The 19,951-nt window shown below is 40.9% G+C and overlaps 1 protein-coding gene across 1 annotated transcript in view; it reads left to right on the top strand.

The window, feature by feature from the left end:
- fars2 (phenylalanyl-tRNA synthetase 2, mitochondrial) overlaps positions 1–19,951 on the top strand; it is a 148,239-nt gene that overhangs the window by 5,510 nt on the left and 122,778 nt on the right. Inside the window, exon 2 of the mRNA XM_074693620.1 lies at positions 186–410. The gene's annotated coding sequence lies outside the window, so the exon portion shown is untranslated. The remainder of the gene's footprint in view (positions 1–185; positions 411–19,951) is intronic.

Below are 19,951 nucleotides of genomic sequence, written 5' to 3'. Positions count from 1 at the left end.
CTGCAGTTTTTCGCTCACAGTGTTGTGTTGTTTTTGTGTAGAAAGCCTCCCTGTATCAGTGAGAAGTAACTCCCTGAGCTCCGTGTTGAGTTTCTTTGATTCATCTGTTGCTTGTTTCTCACTTTGAATCAGCACTGTGAGCCTCAGATTGAGTTTTCTGTCTCCTTTCTGCCTGGCGGATCAAGGCCCCGGCGTCCCTGCATCGATCGCTTCCTCCCGTGTTCAGAGCTGCGGAAGAATCCGTCTGGGACACATCAGCCTGTGACCCGAACCTGATCGCCTGCAGCCTATCCATCCGTCCAGCCGGTCCTCGCCCTCTGTCGTAACATCCATCATCTCTGCTCCAGTCCTCCACCGGTCTCCTCTCTGCACCAGCAAACTCTTCTGCACTGTTCGCTCCACACGCTGAGGTAAGTGGACAGGTGTGTGTGTGTGTTGTTGTGATGTTTCACTGTGTTGAACATCATATTGATCTCTGCTCTGCCCTCTGTGTTTTCCTTTCATCTAAACTCTTTATAATCTCACTGCGCTGTGTTTGTGTTTCATGTGAGACTCGATCTCTCTCTGATTTACTGGAGAAGTATCTTTCATCTGATATTTGCATAATTATAGTTCTGATGTTGAAAGTGATGCACAGCTGAGTCATTATTTCCCTTTTATCTAATGAACCAAACTTAAAATATTATCATAAACTTAGAAAAGGTACCAAAATAACGAATCTGTACTGAGCCACTTTATTTGCTCTCCTCTATTGGGTTACTAAGCGGACAATTTGACTCGAGTCATAGAGTCATAGAGTCATAGAGTCATAGAGTCATAGAGTCATAGACACGACTCGAGTCAGACTTGAGTCGCAAATTTGACGACTTGCAACTTGACTCGACTTGACAGTAAAAAACGTGAGACCCAACTCAAGTTGAAAGACAATGACTTCAGACTTGCTGACGATTGGAATTGAGTCATAGAGTCATAAAGACTCGACTCGAGTCGCAATTTTGACGACTTGCAACTCGACTCAACTTGAGGATAAAAAACACGAGACTCAAGTTGACTTGAAAGACAACAACTTCAGACTTGCTGACATTTGGACTTGAGTCACAGAGTCATAGAGACTTGACGCGAGATGGACTCGAGTCGGACTCAAGTCGCAAATTTGAGGACTAGCAAAGCGACTCCACTTGAGGGTCAAAAACTTGAGACTCAACTTGACTTGAAAGACAATGACTTCAGACTCTTTGACAATTAGACTCGAGTCATAGAGACTCTACTCGGCTCGGACTTGAGTTGCAAATTTGACGACTTGCAACCTGACTCAACTTGAGGGTAAAAAACTTGAGACTCGACTTAACTTGAAAGACAATGACTTCAGACTTGACTCGACTTGATACAGGCTGAGTTGGAAGACTCGTAGCATGATCACCACGCTAGAGGTTCACACTTTAATTGATGGATTGATCGGAGACAGGTGTGTAACAAGATCCCAAGCACGCAAGCCCTGACAGCTCCTGGTGTTTAGCGCCTGATAACGTGATTTAAAATTTCACTCGCGATGGGTAAAAAGTTAATTCTGGAAATACTGTAAACAACCAACTCATTCTAAATAAATGAAACTTATGGTCCGGTGTGACTTATATCTAATGTTTTCCTCTTCAAGACGCATTTTTTTTTGACTGATACAACAAAAAAAGCATGATTATACTACAAAGTGACTTATAGTCCAGAAAATATGGTGCTTGCTTTGTCTCTGAAAAATTACTGTTGTAAATAAATATTTAAGCAGACAGTGTTTTTAGCTAGTTTTTCAGTTAAGTTTTTATCTTTTCAACTAACCTTCAAGCATAACGACTTTCATTAAATGCAATAATAAACTCCTCCTTGACTTTGTCTTAATAGCCTTCATATTTTCATATAAAAGGAACACAACCGTTTCAAAACTGAATACCTGACAATGATCTGTAGCTTTAAACAGAGGTCATTTGCATTTTAAAAAGTTTTAAATCTAGTTCAAGTAAACTTTAGCATGTTATTGTCGGCTTCAGTCATATTAAACATAATTGTCCAACCACAAAATTTTGGCTAGTGAAAATGCCGAGTGGCTAGTAACTCTGGGAAACTACTAGTCACAGTGGCTGGTGAGCAAAAAAGTTAATGTCAAGCCCCTTTATACTATTAAAATATATGGTTTAATCCATGCAGAAATTTCTCTCTTCAAGATATAACCACTGACTTAACTCCACAATCTTGTGACTTGATTCAAGACTTGGACCAAATGACTTACTACTCGCTTGGGACTTGGATTAGAGGGACTAGTTCAATTGTCTGGTACCAAGCGTATCCATCTGATCCTGAACGTGAAGCTAGACCCTCTGCGATCAGTGCATCCACCCTGTGCCCTCTCTGCATCACCATAAAGCCAGTTCCCTGTGAGTTAATCTTCATGTGGTGTTTAATGTCTCTCTGAAACCAAAGTCAGAGCAGCAGATGTAAACAAACTCGACCTCTGCTTTAATTGGCGGCAAAATGCAAATAAAACCAAAACGAGGCGATGCTTTGATGTGATGCAGAGAAGCTGCAGAAATCAAAGAGTGCAGCGGGTGGACTGAAGGAAACATCTGTGGGGAGGCTTCCTGATGTTTAAGGTGACAAAGTTAGAGACCTGCAGAGGGTCAAGGAAACATGCACAGACTTTTAATTCTTTTTATTATCTGTGATGCTGGAATGTTGAAGAGTAGCTTCTCTTTGGAACCACTGTTTCTGGAAATCTTACCTCTGATTTTCTTTGTTTCCTGTACTCTGAACAAACACACCTCAGGTTAAAGATCCTGTCCTCTGTATAAACCTGTTTTACCAACATTTGTAAAGCACAAACAGCATTTACTGAACACTTTGAGTGATATCCAGTCGTCTATCTAACCAGGAAACCTGTGTGGCGTTTTAATGAGAGCCACGCTCACACACATACAGAGATATATTAATACTGGATCGCTGCCTGTAGTCTAAATTAACCCAGCTTCCTTTTTCCCTCCATCCTTCTGTAAAGGGGGGAGATGGAGGGATGAGAGGAGATCAGAGCCGCAGCCTTCATTAGCTTTCATTAATAACAGAGGAGCATCGGCGTCCAGCCTTCGCCTGTAATTACTCCTCGCCGCGGGTTTCAACCAGGGAGACATCAGCTCTGAATCTCATCACACCGCTCACTGGACTAATGTTTACTCCGAAGCTTCGGATGTGTTCGCGAAATTACAGCACTGCTCTGTGGAGGTGCAAATAAAGGACAGAGCAACGGTTTCTGGAGCAAGAGGAGGTTCAGACGATAATCTGGGATTTGGATTTTAGACTTAAGTACAGAATGTGGAGAGAATAAATATCTTTGGTGGTCTTATTGGTAGTGGAGTCATTGCTCGGAAAATCCTCTGGTGCTTTTGATTCCAAGATTTTATTTAACATATTATAAAAGCGTACTCAAGGAAGGTGTGTTTTTGTTGTGCGAAAACTTAAGAAACTTGCTGCTATCTTGGGATATGACCCAAAACAGTCCAGTGTTGTCGTTTGAGGATAATAGACGCCACTATTTGGTGTGACCAAAATGTGACCATAGAGCAGTTGCACAACTTGCCAACGGCACCACTTACTCTCCCTCTGCTCCCTGGTCCGTGTGACTTTTAATAATTAATAGAGGAACATCATGCTGTTTAGAAGAGGACATTAACACCAATCTGCAGTTTTTAGCACTTCTGCATTTGCTTAATCTCACCCAAGCATCACACAGGCCACCTGGACTATTTTTTTCATCGCCTCTTCTTTCAGGAACCGTTTGAATATTTTGTTGTCCCAATAGTTGAAGAGGTCCAGTAATGAGAGCAGCTTGCATCAGTTATCACCTGTGATTGGGACGTCATTACACGTAGATTCCTATAAAGTACCATATTATTCCAGATTTGCTGTATAGCTTGTCTTTTCTTCGTTATCAAAATCAGATTTATTTCCCAATGGTTTTTACATTACAAGGTAATTGGTGTGTATGTTGGTGCATATAGTTAAAAAAACAAGAGCATAAATAAAGTTGTGTTTAGACAATGAAAAACAAAAAGTTTGCATGCAAAGTAAAAAAAAACATTTAAAAAATATATATACACTATGAACAGATGAGCATATGTACAGAATATCTGTTTCTATTGTTTGTCAAGGAGTTACGGTAAACACTACCACTCCGATGGGTTTTAAAGAGTTCATTTTGCACAGCTAGAGGTTGCCACCTGATTAATCTAAGGTTAGTCGTTGGAGTCTACAACCAAGCAGCACCTCCTGTCTAAAGAAATAAAGGCAATGTGGAAGTGCAAAAAACTGCACTTCCTCAAGTGGCCACTAGAGGCTGGCTCTGGCTGCTCTGAAATCCATATACAGACCCATTTAACAAAAGCTCTGATTCTTTGACTTGACAGACAGGTGGGCACCCTGCCTTTATTCACCAGTGAGGTGGATATAGGCCCACTCACTGGTTGTATTTTATAAAGTCTCATTTCCACCAAGCGGTTCAGTTCGACACGTCTCGGCACGGCACACATTTTACGGCATTTCTACTAACTAATCCCTGGACAGATCCCAAATAACCAAGATGAACCATCCCACTTTATGGCACCCTGCCATAGGGGTGCCAGACCAAACCCATCAGATCCCAGAAGGTGGAGCTACAACACTGCAGTCCATTGATTGGTCAAAAGAATCGTCTTTTACCATGCGACAGTGGCTGCTGTATTCCTCCTGGTGGCACACAGTCGTCTCTGAAACAAAGCTTGATTGCACTTTGTAACAAAGAGCCACACGGAAATCACTAAGAAGACAAATTGCTGGATGTCTTCCATTGTTGCTCTTTGTTTACTGTGCTGCCTTTTTCTTCTTTGTTGGATTTATTTGCAGGGTACGCTGCTATGGCGTCACACTGTTGTTTAACTGATGTGGCAACCAGCATGTGGCTTAAGGCTAATTTATGCTTGATGTGTCTGCGGGGTCCGTGCAGCTTTGTGCGCATTTTCGCACCTATGCCCCCTTGCACGTTCCTTTTCACACAGAAAGACAAGATAGTGGAAGTGGTCAAAGTGCAGAAACACAGGTATCTGTGTGACTCTTTACACAGGGATTACCATAATAGCTGAGTGGTAAATAATTCATGGCGTGAAATTGCGGCCACTCTCAGCAGAGAAGAGGAATCAGTTAAAAAAAACGGGAAAAATCTCCAGGACAGATATATTAATGTGTTGGAAACAAAGTCAAACTTCTTCAACTCTCGCTTAGTACTCTGGTAGATGTACGTTTGTGATACAACGCCCCCTGCAGTTTGGTAATGGACACAAACGGCTGTGCGTGGGGTGTTAGAAAGCATAAAAGCCTCATGTGTTCTCTCACATGAATCTTGTACGTCTCATTTCAGTGTGTCATGTTCATGCGGAAAGCAAACTGTACTGATCTAAACCGGACTGCTTGGTGGTGCGTTGTTTATTGAGTCGTAGAAATATTTGCCTCTCCGTGTGCTGTTGGAGGAATAAGCTTTTAGACCCAAACTGTTTTTCTGTTTTTTTGAACCAGGCTATAAACGTGTTCAAATGTGCTGAAAAATAAACAACTTTTGTGGCTTGGCAGCCTCAAGTGGACACTCCTGGAACTGCAGTTTCTAGCTCCTCTGTAGCTGCTTCAAATTTTTAGACCAGGGATTGCAGTGTGGGCTTTCCTCAGCTCGGCCTTTTTACTGGTGATTAGGGTTGTCCAAAAGGAAGGCATTTTCAGAATGGTGAATTACGACGACAGGCTTTAAAACTCTGTATCAGAAACCAATGGGTGACATCACAGCAACTACTTCCATGCACTATAAAGTCTCTGGTTTTACACTTGATGTCTCAGCCCTAATAAAAGTATGATCCAGCTTTGGGAAAGTGTCGGCAGTAACTTCTTTTGAAAAGTTGTTTGCTGTCAAGTCATTTTTAGGAGTTTTTCCAGAATCACACCAAATGATAGAGATAAAGCAATAACAGAAAAAGCATCCAGCAGTGGTGTATGATTTACTGCCTGATTCTAAATTTATTCCTGCCTTATTTGAATAATAAAACACTAAAACCGTCTGTGATTGAATTTGTGTATTAGAGCTGAATCTTAAGAGTAACAGCCAAGGTGATTAAACTGGCTAATGGCTGCCTCCAGTGCCATTCATTTGCATTAAAGTATGTTGTGTCTCTTGGCTTCCTTCCTGGCCTCGCTGCGTTAAAGAAGCTGTTTTGGATGTGCTGTCCAAGATGATCACTCAGCTGTGTTTCTCAACTCTGAGAAAATGAATTCAAGAAGGCTTTAGACAGTTTTCAACACCAGCGTCCCTGCAGGGGAAAGATAAGACTGTGGTGGTGTGTTGTTTTGTTAGATTACTTGTGATTTCTTCTGGTTTTAAAGCAGTTGAAGCCTAAATAAGAGGTCTTAAACTTGGGATTCAGAAGGAAATGATGTACTCTTACAGTTTGATAAAGCAGCTTCTGTTTACAGACAAAGAAAGCAAAATGTCAGCGCAGGTAACGCCTTAGAGTCTCACACTGAGGAATGTTTCAGCAAGCTGCAAAACTCATCGACTCCAAATGACGATTGATCCCTCTAGTTCCCTCAACCATCTGGTGCATGGGCAGACTGGGACGAACACACACTCTCTTACCAGCAGGTGTGTTTTCTGGTCCAAACTTCATCATTATCCTCCAGTTTTGTGAAGGAGAGGCTCTTCTTTCTTCTCTCCTCCTTGTGCTTCTCACCATCCCCTGGGTGTTTGAATCTCTGTCATTCAGATAAACTTGACACCCTCTCAGTGTCAGACTCTTAACTACATTTCCCAAGAGGCCGATTGTCTTCCACGGAACCTTAATCAGCCTTTCCTGTTGTTCTTGGCAGGGCTGCAAATGAGGTCGGACCCCAGGTGTGCAGCGCTAAACACATTAGCTCTGAGAAAGTCACCTGCCTGGACCTTGTTAATGACGGAGCGACACAAAACCACATTAGCTGAAGATTAGCTGTGGGCGAGGACGGTCAGGATTTTTTAATGTGGAGGACAATAAATGATGGCTACACTTCTTAGATAAAGTTACAGAAGGACAGGAGACCTGTGGCTCTGACAGAGAAAAGACTGACTCAAGGTTTCAATGTTCGACGTTAAGAAATTTAACGAGACATGTAGTTTCTTGGTTATCCAGTGTTTCTGTGGTCTTTCCCGTTTTATTTTGTAGTATTTCACCCCAGTGTATCAAGTCTAGTTTTACTCCCTGAGTGTAGCCTCCTCAGTGATTGTGTGCCTCACCCTGATTAGAGTTTGATAACAGTTATTAGTCCCTGTGTTTCCTTTCTTTATTCAGCATTAGGGTGGGGCACACAATCACAGAGGAGGGAAAAACATTTTTTCCAACCTAGCCATACTGTAAATGTGTCATGTGAAGCACTTTGAACCCCTTATTGCCAACAGTTGCTAAATAGAATAGAATAGAATAGAATATAACTTTATTGTCATTGTAACAAGTACAAAAAAATGATTTCACAGCAGCAATCAAGAAAACAAAAGTAAGAAAGTGTACAGAAAGTGCAAAAATGTCCATAAGAAAATAGATGATGACAGCTTGTCCATCATTGTCCAGTTCAGCCAGCCTCCACCTCCACAGGGTCCAGGACTGAGCTTCTTCAGCAGTCTGTTCAGTCTCTGTCTCCTGGATCCTGTCTGCTCACAGCAGGTGAAGCTCTTCCAATGTTGCGTTGGTGTCTGTTGTTAGCTTCGTTAGCCATGTCTGTGAATAGCATGATGCTACTCTGCCTTCTGGTATTCCCTCTGTTGCTGGGTTAGCACGGCTAGCTCGCACATCTTATTGGAGATAGATCTTACGTTCCCAATAACGATGGATGGATGGAAGAAAGGTCCATGTCGTCACTTCGTAGCTCACACCTGAGAACCAGCACGTCATCCTCACCTCCTTCTCTTCACCTTGTGGGAAGACATCAGGCCTTGCGCCAGTTAGCATTGACATGCTACAGACTGCTAACAGCTGAGTTCACATGTAAACAATGCAGCCATGGTCACATGTAGGATCTCCAGACAAACACAGGAGAAAAAGTAGTAAAAATATCACTGAAGCCACAAAAAGTTTGGTGTCCATTACCAACAAATGAACCATACAAAGTAATGATCCACTCCAAATACAAAGATTATGAAAAAGAGACAAAAAAAATTATAACAGCAATATTTATATCAGGTATCGGTATCAGCCAAAATTTTCTTATCAGTGCATCCTTATAAATAAACCTGCCATGCAGTGAATCACCTCTCATATCGAGCCTCATATATCTAGCGCATGTCATATCATGCCTCCCATAGCGTACCTCTCATATCTTGCACCATCTCAATTTACACACGTTTATATCAAACACCTCTCATATCATGCCTTTTATACTATGGTTCATCGCCCCTCTCATAATGCGGCCTTGTTTTGTCTTTTGTTCCCTTAAATTTGGGACTTTTTTAAGCATCATTCAAAACATACTTTTGAAATGGAATGTAGCCATAACAAGAAAAGGAGAAAATAGCCTTGTGTGGCAGCGCTCTTTGAAGGTAGACAGCTAGGGAACTAGGATTAAAATTACAAACTTATCAGTATGATGGTTTGTTCTTTGAAGCACAAAAGAATTCAAAAGATCCAAAAAAATAAATGAATAATAAGCCCTACATCACAAAAAAATGCGGGACTGTTTGCAGTTTGTACTGTAGCGTTTGAGGGGTTAACAGAGGTCAGAGGTAAAAGTCTGAAGTAAAGCCTGAGGGCTGAGCTAGCATGCTAACTGAATAAGCAACCCTGAGGGCTAGCATTTGTTCTGCTGTCAGCGAAGACAAATTAGCTGCTACGCTAATTGTTTGGAACCACGGTGAGACGCAGGGGATACAGTACACAGGCTGTGTGTGTGTGTGTGTGTGTGTGTGTGTGTGTGTGTGTGTGTGTGTGTGTGTGTGTGTGTGTGTGTGTGTGTGTGTATAGCATAGTCCTTTACTGTCTAAATATCACAGAGGATGTCAAATTGATTTCTCCAGTGTGTAAGTGTGTGCGCAGTCCTTCTGCAGATTCTTTGTGTGTGTGTGTGTCCTCCATCTGTTCTAGAAAGCCCTTCCTGAACCTGCTGAGCCCACCAGACCTTACTCAACACACTCACACTCACACACACACACAGGCAGAGTCCATGGTGAGCTGCTCCATTATATAACATCTAAACACTTCCTGGACACCTTTTATCACACACACACAAACACACACACACACACGCAACCAAATAATTCTCAAATCCATAGTTTTCAGGAAGTGTGAATTATTAAACCTCATCCTACAAAACTGTGACACTCCGAATGTCACTTTTTATAAAATCAAACCAATAACTGGTTTCTGAAAAAATGCTTCAAGACGCAGGTAATATTTATATTTCTGAAAGACATTTTGTCTTAAACTTTTGGCTGATGCACAGTTTAAATGTATATAATTTCAAGTTAAAACCAAGATGTAGAAATGATAAAGCTCAAAAACTGTTGCAGTTCCTGGAGTGTCCACTAGAGACTGTCCTCAGAAATAAGTCTGTCCCATGGAGCCTAATGTTAAAATGCAGAACGTTCTTAATTTATTTACAACTGCACTATTTACCCCAGATTAAAAGAGGAAGTGATGGAGAATTAGGGGCGTGGCCTCTTTGAATGCTAGTTTTCCCCTCAAGCTACATTTCAGTTACTGTCTCTTTAAGACACGTCAGAGCACTTCTGAACCGAACATTCCGGAATGTTCCTCCAAAGGTCATAGAACAGAACAGGATGTTTCTGATTGGTTGATATTACTTCATGATGCTCCTATAAAATGATTCACCAATTAGTGATGTCACAGATTGAGTAAATCTCGTAGCCCTCTCGAGGGCATTCAAACATGATAAACATCGCTACTGTTTGCACATGTAGCCACCAGTGATCGAGGGGGCGTGGCCTGATTTGAAATGATTATTTCTCTAAGTGTCCTAAGGAGTGTTGAGTCAATACAACTATTTCACTACACGGAGCTGCCCTGATTCGGAATCGTAAATAGAAATATGTTTAATGTTTACAGTTTCTGGTCTGATTGCCACGGCAGAATACCCATGGTAACCAAACATAAAGGATCAATTCATGCAGCCAAGAATCTACAGTATGACGTATTGGGGTCCATCAATTATTTATACGGTCTATATTAGAAACGAGGCTTTAACTGTGTGGGTGTTTTCTCTTCGCGGCGTGGGAAAGCTTCAGTGAAGATCAGATATCAAGCATTAAATTACCTGAATGTGTTTTTTTCTCATTTTGCTCCCACACTGCAGCATCTAAATCCTCGTTTTATGACCTGTGAGGCCTCAGAAGCAGGTTTCTGAAAGTCTCCTGTCTGTACTGTATCTGAGCCAGGAGCTGGAGGGGTAACAACGGTGAAAATAAAACATTCAGTCGCTAATAAGGAGGCAGCCGAGTGTGTCGGGTTCTCTGTGGGTCTGACGGAGGATTACAGGAAATATAACAGGGCCACAGATCTGCTCCGTTTGTCACTCTGCTGCTTTGTTCACTTTGTCAGCTCTACTTGCTGCTCTCAGGGCTGCAGTCTGATGAAGCTCATGCTCATAAAGGGGTCAGTGGGTTCACTGTATGTAAATATTTACTCAGTGAGGGATGGTGAATGCAAGGAAATGACAAATATAGTTGAGTGTTTGTGATGCACAACTCCAATCTGCTCTAAGTGACTTTAATATGAGCTGTAAGAAAACAAAGATGAGTGCAGGAGAAATGTGTAACAGAATGCAATACAAGAGAAAAAACATTGAAAGCAGGTCAGGAGTGCAGTAAATCACATCATAGAAGAGGATCTTTGAACATTAAAGACAAAATCTGGGTGCAGGTAAAATGTGCAGTCGAGGACATTAAAAAAAGAGCAAGTAAATACATTTTAGAGGTGAAGTTGTGCATGGTCAATCATATCAGTTGAGTGCAGTAAATAACATGGGATGCAGTTAAAAATCACACCTGAAAAAGTAAAAAAGTAAAGAAACAAGTGTAGTTAAGAAGCACACCTTAGAGCAGGTGAGTGCAGGTAAAATGTAAAATTGAGCACAATATAGAATGAAGTGCAGCAATTTTACAATTTCATTGTACAGACGCTTTTGTATGGAATAAATTTCCTATCTTAAATCAAGAGTATTTTTAATTGATTTGAGAGCAGTATTTTACTGATTTCATGCTCAGATTTTGTGATATTGTCTCTCAAGACTCTGCTCTTGCGCTCAAGTTTACTCTGCACAAGCTCAAACTGTCTCCTCGCGCTCGGTTATAATGCTGCTTGCGCAGATTTCCTACATTCACACTCAGGTTCTTCCTGTTGCGCTGAGGGAATTTCTGCTCACAGATCTCTGCCTGCTCTCGAATTTTTTGTGGATCAACCAATAGAAGGCGGACTCGTATTGACCAATCAGATTATCCTGGCAGCATTATAACTGAGCGTGAGGAGACAGTTTGGGCACATGCAGAGCAAATTTGAGCGCAAGAGCAGAGTCTTGAAAGACAATATTGCCAAATCTGAGCATGAAATCAGTAAAATACTGCTCTCAAATCAATCAAAACTGCTCTTGATTTAACATAGGAAATTCTTTCTATACTTTTGTCCAAAGTGACGTACAGGTTAAGGACAGGATTTTGGTGCATTTAAGAGGTGCAGTTCACAGAAGTGCAGCTAGGGGCAGTCAAGAAGCAAAGTTGAGCAACCCGGTCAAAAAATGCATTGAAGAGGTACAGTGAGAAAGAAAACTAAACTGAGGGGCCATTTATACGACACAGTTTTAGGGTGAAACATGCCTCACATTTACTTGGAAACAGCATTCAGACCTGAAACGCAAACTTTCGAAAACGGCCTCCAGAGTGGAATATTTATCAAACGCCACCTACATTGTTGCCGTGTAAACATTAAGCTGGTATTTTCAGTGGAAACGCTCGTCTTCTGGACAACAGGGTGATAGCACCAGCTACAGGCCTGGTTTTCCGTGTAAATGCAGATTTTTTTTCACAGGGTTATCACTGTGTTTCAGCGTTTTTGGTTGAAACGTCGTGCAAACAGTGGCTGAGTGTTGATGACGTGCAGTTGAGCACAGTAAAGGCGAGCACTGTAAATTCAGTACAGAGTGCAGCTGCGAAAGTTCAAGTGCAGTTAAGCAGTGCATGAAACAATAAAAGTCACAAACAGGTAAAACATGCAGAACAGTGCAGTAAAGATGAGCAGTAAAGTGCTGTCCATTGACACCAATTCAAAAACGCAGCAAAAAAAAGTTTGAGTGCATGTAAGAAGTGCAGTGGATTGCAGTGTGAAATGCACTTTGGGGCAATAGAGAAAGAAAGCTGAGAGCAGGTTAAAAAATGTGTAGTTGAGAGCGTTGCAGTGCATTTAAGTGGTGCAATTCAGTACAGTACAATGTAGAGTGCAGTTTAGAAGCGCAATTAAGGGAGTGCAATTCACCAAAGTGTAAAAATGCACTTTATTTTAGTTAAGAAGTGCTGTTAAAAAGTGCAGTTTAGGTCAGATTGAATAAAGTTGAGTGCACAAGAGAGGAGCATTCAAGGACAGGTGATCGCAGTTAGCGCATTAAAAGGTGAGTGCATCAAAGATGTGAAGTAGAAGTCGACTCCATGGGATGTACAGAAAAGAATAGAACTAGAAAAAGTGTGTGAAATAACTCTGTATTTGAAGATGAATCACAAAAACTGTCTGTTGACTGGACCTGAATGTGAAGGAGTGTGAGACGAGGAGTTAATAGAAAGTTCGGCTTTGCTCTGCTTTGTGTGGAAATCCACTGGACTTGAGAAGAATCTATTTTTGCGTAAGAAGCGGACGGAGAGACGTGAGGACATTAGATGTGAAAAGTGCTATCGTACATGCGTGCAGAGAATTGTGTAGTCTGTCAGGGCGGACCGGCAGGTCAGCTGCTCAGCTTTTCATCCTCACTCTGCTGCCAATTACCTTTCAACACGACTCTCCAGGCTGACACACACCTGCGACCTGCCGGCTTCCCCCGTTTCTTCCCCGGCTCTTTCATCTCGAGGCTCTCCTTTTTCTACAATAGCAGCGTTTTCTACTGAAGGAGAGACTTTGTGAGCTAGAAAAGTCTTTTTATCTACATTCAGGCTCCGAGTTTGAGAGGGTAACTTTGTTAGACCTCGTTTCAAAAACCACTCCATCCGTTCTGAACTCCTGCCTTCTTCTGTGATCACCCCGAGCCAAGAGTTCAAACATTTCATATGCAGAATATTTTTAAAATCTTAAAGCGAAGCCTGATTTCTTCAGGTGCTTCTTGATGAAAGTAGAACTTGCTTCTCTGGCACTTTTCAGACAGGAACACTTTGATCTTTACTTTATTCTGCGATCTGAAAATGACACAGTCTGTCACATTATGTAGGCAGGACGTTACACTCTGAAATAATGAAGGTCAGAATGGATTACCGTAATGGCTTATAAAAAAGGAAACCATCTTTTTAAACCAATCTCATTTTAAATCTAGTCTTTAGAAACTTTACTTTTACAATCATAAGATTAAAGCAAGTCAGTTGAACAGATAACAGTTAAATGAATGTTCGGGAAAATCAGAAAAATTGACCCAATGGGCTTTGTTCTGCACAGTCCGGACTCTCTGTTAATAACACCAAGAATATTATGTCACATAACATGATGTTCTGGCTTCTCTGGCCTCTAAAAGATCTGCACCACACAGTCACTGACCTCTGTGGAAATGTGCCATAAATGCTTGGCTCACATGCATCTTTAAAGAGGGGGTATTCTGCTTTCCCATGTTTCAAACTTGGATTAAAAGTAACAACGCTGGATGTTCAGACTGAGCGTGTGCAGATTTACAAACCTCTGCATATTCATGTCTTGTGTAAACCCCAGAATCTGTCAATTAGCAGCTCAAAAGGGTGAGTTTGCAAGTACCACGAGATCTTGATGAGATTTGCTGAAATTATGACGTCATCACATAAGGATATAACTGGTTAATGATACGACGGAAGGGGCGGAAGATTTTTGTGGCGCTGATTTGATTTAAATTACTATTCTTCATTATTTACGATTTTTGTGATTTTTAGTTTTTGTTTTTTTAACACCAGACACACCAGACACCAGACATTTGATCAAAAAGTTAAATGTTGATGATGTCTACAGACTATATCAGGAGCCATATTTTCCCATAAAATGCCCATCACGTGAGTCAAAGAGAAACATTTCACCCCCTGCTGGAAAAAAGTGGTAGCTTTTTTCCAATCTAGTTTTTTAGACTACAACTGAAATGAAGAATCTGAATTTAAAAAAAAATTGACTTTGATATTGTGAAATTGTATTTCCATATTTTTTCTCTCACTCCTAGTGGGCCTCAAACACCAAGGTCCGACCCTGACAGGCCTTCAGAGGGCTGGAGTTAGATGAGTGGGGGGCCTTAAAGAGACAGCAGGTAAAGTGAAGTGTTTTAGACAGAGGCTGAATTAAGGGTTTTCTAAAACACCAGTTTGAGAAAAATAGATACTTTTTTAAAAAAATTGAAAATCATTAAAGCTATTACAGGAGAGCCACAGGGACAAACTACACCTTTAAAAAAGCAAAATACCCCCTTTTTAGATGTCATATCTAGTGCTGTCAGGTGATTAATATAATATAATATTATTGTTATGAGATTGTTTGATTTGCATCCTGTGAAAGAAGGGGCGGACACAATAAGAGTTTTTCCTCTTTCGGCTCCTTTTCATTCAGTTTTGGGGATTTTTAATTTTTTCTTTGTATCGTTTTTTATATACAAAAGAATGAACAATATAAAAAAATAAATAAATAAAATGATAATAATCTAATTAATTACAGGATTTGTAATTAATTGATCTAATTTATCATATTTTAATCCCATATCTGCTTAAGGTCCCCAAATGAACAATTTGAATTCTAGGACATCATAAAACTGAAGATGATGATTTGTAAATCCACATTTTTTCAACTGGCAAATTTTAACATGTCTGTGTTCACTGCCATTGAGGTCTATAGACGTCAGTTTGATTTTTCCAGCAGGGGGAGGTGGGGTCTGTTGGAGCTTTTCAATCAGAATCCTGCTCGTTACCTACTGAGAGTGAGAGCGGTGTGCTCTTTGGATGAGAGCTCGGCATGGATATGAGGAAAAGATGTGAGATGACAGAGACATAGCGAGACGCAAGTCAGAAAAGTTCAGGCAGCTCACGCTTGAACTGAGGATGTATAATGCATTAATTTGTGGTGGAATTAATTAATCTAATTGACATGACGTGTTACAGTGACAGCCCTAGTTATTATAGACGGTAGACATCGAGTTGGACTGGAAAGGACCACAAAGTAGACATGGGAATCATTTCTGTACCAGCTCTGACAAAAAATCTTGTAAGTATTTTTAAGACTCAATTGTTTGCAGACGAAATAATGTTCTCTTTAAGCAGCTCAAGGAAAAATGTCTTCATCTTCATAAATGCCCACTGATATCTTCACTTATTAATACTGAGGCTGATTGTCTGTTTTAAAGGCTCAGCAGAGATTCTGTGTATGAATAAATCTCTCCACAGTAAAGGTCAAACACTGAGGAGGAGAAAATAGTCCTTTCCAGAGGCTGCTCGTTCAGATTTTAGGTCTAATTGGAATTGAAAAAGAGTTTGTAATATTGATCTTTACATCTCCAAAATGTTAAAGTATTCAGTGGGAGTAGTTAACGGCTCCATTAGCATTCGTTTATATTCAGTTTCATCGTCAGGTGTGCAGAATTTCACCCTCGCTCTGTTTACACTGCTTCAGAGTTTGTTTGCATTTTTAGTCCCATGAGGTAAAAATAAACCCGGCTTCAGATGCACCTGTGAGGAAGCGACGAAGAAGACCTTTGGCAACAGAGCGACCACCTGTACACCTGTTAACCACCACTGCAGAGTGTGTGTGTGTGTGTGTGTGTGTGTGTGTGAGTAAAGGAGAAACGTACAGATAGAGAAAGAGGGAGGGAGAGGAAGTGTGTAGGAGTGTGAATGCTGGCTGTATCACAGTAAACATATGCTCATGAGACGCTGGAAAGATTGCAAATTGGAAATTGAAACTATGCTGTAAACACACACACACAAACACACACAAACACACACACACATTTTGGCTCATTTTGACACTTTGCAATTCATATTTTGAGTGTTTGGGGATTTGAAAGAAGCAGACGTCTCATTTCTTCCCGTTTAGCTGTCACCCACACACTCACGCTCCTCTGCAGTCAGGGACTCCTCTGCTAACTGATAATTACACTGTACAGTATCAGCAAAGCAACAATCCTGACACATTTTAAAGAGGCTGCAAATAGAGAAAGTGTTGGGAATGCAAAGTTTTATCAGAGATAATTAGAAACAAATAAAGAATGGTAAACGAGGGGTGTTGTGGGGAAAGTTAGTATTGGACAGTTTCTCCGGTGTGCTCCTTATACTGAGAAATGTTTTTAATATATTTCAGAGATTTTTTTAATCGATAAGACAATTATCTTCTTCTTTCGACAAAAATCTTCCAGGATTGAACATCAGTAAGAAATCTGCAGTCCATGTAAAGTTTTTCTTAGCCCCTAGGACCTGCTGTGTTGGTGTAAAGTTTACATCACATGAATCAGCATTTCAACATAGAAGACGATTATGGCAGAGCACAACAATCAAGCTTAAGTTTGACTACCCCAGACTAACTCTCTTGTACACACCTTTAATAAGATCTGGTGATGACACGGTGTATTGCATTTTAAAGTCACAGGATGTTTTAACATAGCTTCCGTGCACAACTTCCTGTCAGGCTCTATCTGCCAATTGATGCATCGCAGCTCCGGCAAAAGTAGAAGTCCTGCGTATCTGAAATGTGGGGCGCTATTTTGAAGGTGATGATTAGATACCTGAGGATATGGCACACATAAAGACAGTTCAGACTGGTTTTAAACACTACAACCGTTGGGGGATCAGTGGAGAGGCCAGTCGGACTCTGAGTCACCCTAACCCTCTGGTGGACAGTTATTTAAGTCTCCTCAATGCAATGGTCTCTGTGGTGGAACTGCACATCAGCCTGTGTCAAAATTTTCTCTTTGATTTTTTTTTTCCCTAACATTTGATTTAATTTTTTTCAGAAAGTTACAGAAATATATCAGAGGGTTAAAAGCATATCAGTATAAAATAGATAAAATGGATGTGTGAAAATATGTTTAAATGTTATTACAAGCAAAAAAGACATAATTGTTCACAGAATCACCAAAAATGCCCAGTTAGCATCACTTTAAAATCAAGTTTAAACTGTTTAATATTGAATGCTTTCTGAAAAATCAAAAATATTGACACAGGTTTTCATATTTCATGCATCAGAAGATTAAAGTTAAACAATTACGATTTGTATATGGATAAATTAGATAAAAGATGCTGTGAGGAGGATCTGTATCAATTGGACTGCATCGCCACCTTCAGGCCTGGAGTGTCACACACACTGTTGTAAAGATGTGACTTTAAGCCAGGTGTGTGTTTGTTTTGGAACAAATTTTCTTTGTTTAAGAAAACTTTTTCCTGGATTCAACACGACAAGGTAAGGTATTAATCAGTACAGTTACAAAGTGCTGTTTGAAGCATGACAACAAGAAAACGTAAGTTTGTCAGTTGCCGGCTTTATGTAGCGCTGCTAGCAGCCCGGTGTGTCCAAAGGCTTGTGTGACAAAAAGCAAACTGTCAGTTCGTACAGTGGTTTAGTAGCTGTCCATGCCTAGCACTGGCAGTCTGGTGCTCTAAGACAGTGGTTCTCAAACTTTTTTCAGTCATGTACCCCCCCTAACAAACACAAAGCAGTTTTGGATGGAAAAAAAAGAACATAGCACTGTACTCTTCATGTCTATTGACTATAATATTAAATTTATGAACTTAAACTTATATTGGATTCAAACATTGATTAAATAAATGGTGATAAAGGAATTTTGGTGGCTATTTTTGAATATACATCTTTGAATCTTGCATACCTACAGGGGTACACGTACCCCCGTTTGAGAACCACTGCTTTAAGGCATGTCTGTGGGTTGGAAAAAACATCAGCACAAACAGTTAAGCCCTTTTAGCCTTTAGCTCGTGCTCTGTCACTCTCCCATTAATCTTTCTTCTGCTCTTCTGTCCTTTTTCTGTCTGACAGTTTGGCTCCAGTGTCCACCATCACTACAAAATTAGTCACAGAAATCATCTTTAGCAGAGAAAAACCTAGATCTCTCTTCTCTCTACCAACCTTCGTCAGCCAGTGTGGTGTAGTCATGAAGACTTAGACGTGCCGTGTGAAATAGATTTTCCCCAAGCACCAAATTTCAGATGTCTTCTCACTTCTTAACAGGTAAAATTTGTACCAGGACAGTCACGTTATAAATGATAACTGCTGAATTTTACCCTGGTTGTGTTCACCTGCTGCTGCTGCTCTGCTGTCTGCAGAAAGTCAGCTTCAACATTGTCATGCATAGAAACACTACACACTATAGTTTACTACCATAGACTGTAAAAAAATGGACGTCATCTTGCTCGGCTCGAAGTGAGGTCGCCACAAAAACTGCTCCCCCTGGTGGCTGGCTGCAGTATAGGTAAAAAAATCTGACTCCCCAGTCATTCCAGATGGGCTGTGGTCAAACTTTAAAAAATGAATACGCCTTGTAGAAATGTTTCTCATGTCTTATTGTTGTGGTGATTTGAAGATATCATTTGGCTGCCTTGTATTCAAGTCCTCTTTTTTTCTGAAAAGTTTTGTTTTCATTAGTTATTGGAGGTTAAAAACGAGGCTTTACGTCACGTTTAACAATGACTGACAGCTGCTGTTCTCGTGTATTTTTTGGGGGATCGTAAAAATGTCAGGAGGTAGAGTCAAGAAGAGATTCGACTTTTTTTTTCTTATTATTTTGTTTGTACGGACTTTGCACTGAACCCAAGTGCACAGTTCCTTTCTCATTGAGAACCCATGCAGCATTCACACGTCTCAGATTATGACTCATTACTTTTGCAGGTTTCAGCGCCAACATATCTGTTTGTCGTCATTCTTTTCACGCCATGTGCTTCACCTGTCAGGAGCACATGATAGGAAGCGATAAGTCACAGTTTCCAACTGATCAGACACTTTAGGACCAGCTCGTACTTCCTGCTGAAACTCCTGCGGGAAGCGTGAAAAGCCCCTCCCCGGGTCTGTACCAGACGTTGATGAATGCTCTGTTTTCGGGGTCTATAACCTGCATGACAATACTGCACAACAACAACTAAAGTTAACTTCACATTCTGCCAACTCCACATATTTTCCCCGGCCACTGCGTGCTGAATCTGACAGATCAGGGGAGAAAAAGGGAGCTTTGAGCCGCTGCCGTGTGGTCACTGCAGAGGATGATTGATTCGGATCGGCCCTCGCCGTCCCTCAGGACGACGGCTCGCTGCGATCGATGCAGCGGCCGGCCTCCTCGTATTCATAAAGAAGATCTCTGAGCCGTGGCTTCACAGAACGGCTTCTTTTCTGTGATGACACAGAGGTTTCTGACGGCCCTGAGCTGTAAAATCATAATAAACCCTGAGAATAAACAGGTCTAACAAAGCCAGTCAGTGAATCAGACGGGATGAATAATGCTGTTTTATCTGCGCTGTGGCTGAAGGAAGCGTCTGACACAGGAGAGCAGGACATCTTTCTGCTCCTTCTTTTATATCAACACTCTTTTCTCTGAACTCCAACAACATGAAGCTGTTATAAATCCAAAGAGCGTCATAACACAAGACGTTTCAACTAAGCTTGATGAAAATTAACAACACATATTAAGACGATACAATCTTAATTGTTGTGAGGGTTTTCGAAAAGTTTGCAGAAAG

The sequence above is a fragment of the Halichoeres trimaculatus genome, unplaced genomic scaffold (genome assembly GCF_033239565.1).
Source record: "Halichoeres trimaculatus isolate MK-OKI-2021-1 unplaced genomic scaffold, fHalTri1.1 fHalTri1_scaffold_18, whole genome shotgun sequence".
In the NCBI taxonomy this organism is placed as follows: domain Eukaryota; kingdom Metazoa; phylum Chordata; class Actinopteri; order Labriformes; family Labridae; genus Halichoeres; species Halichoeres trimaculatus.
This window is presented reverse-complemented; position numbering and strand designations above follow the sequence as displayed.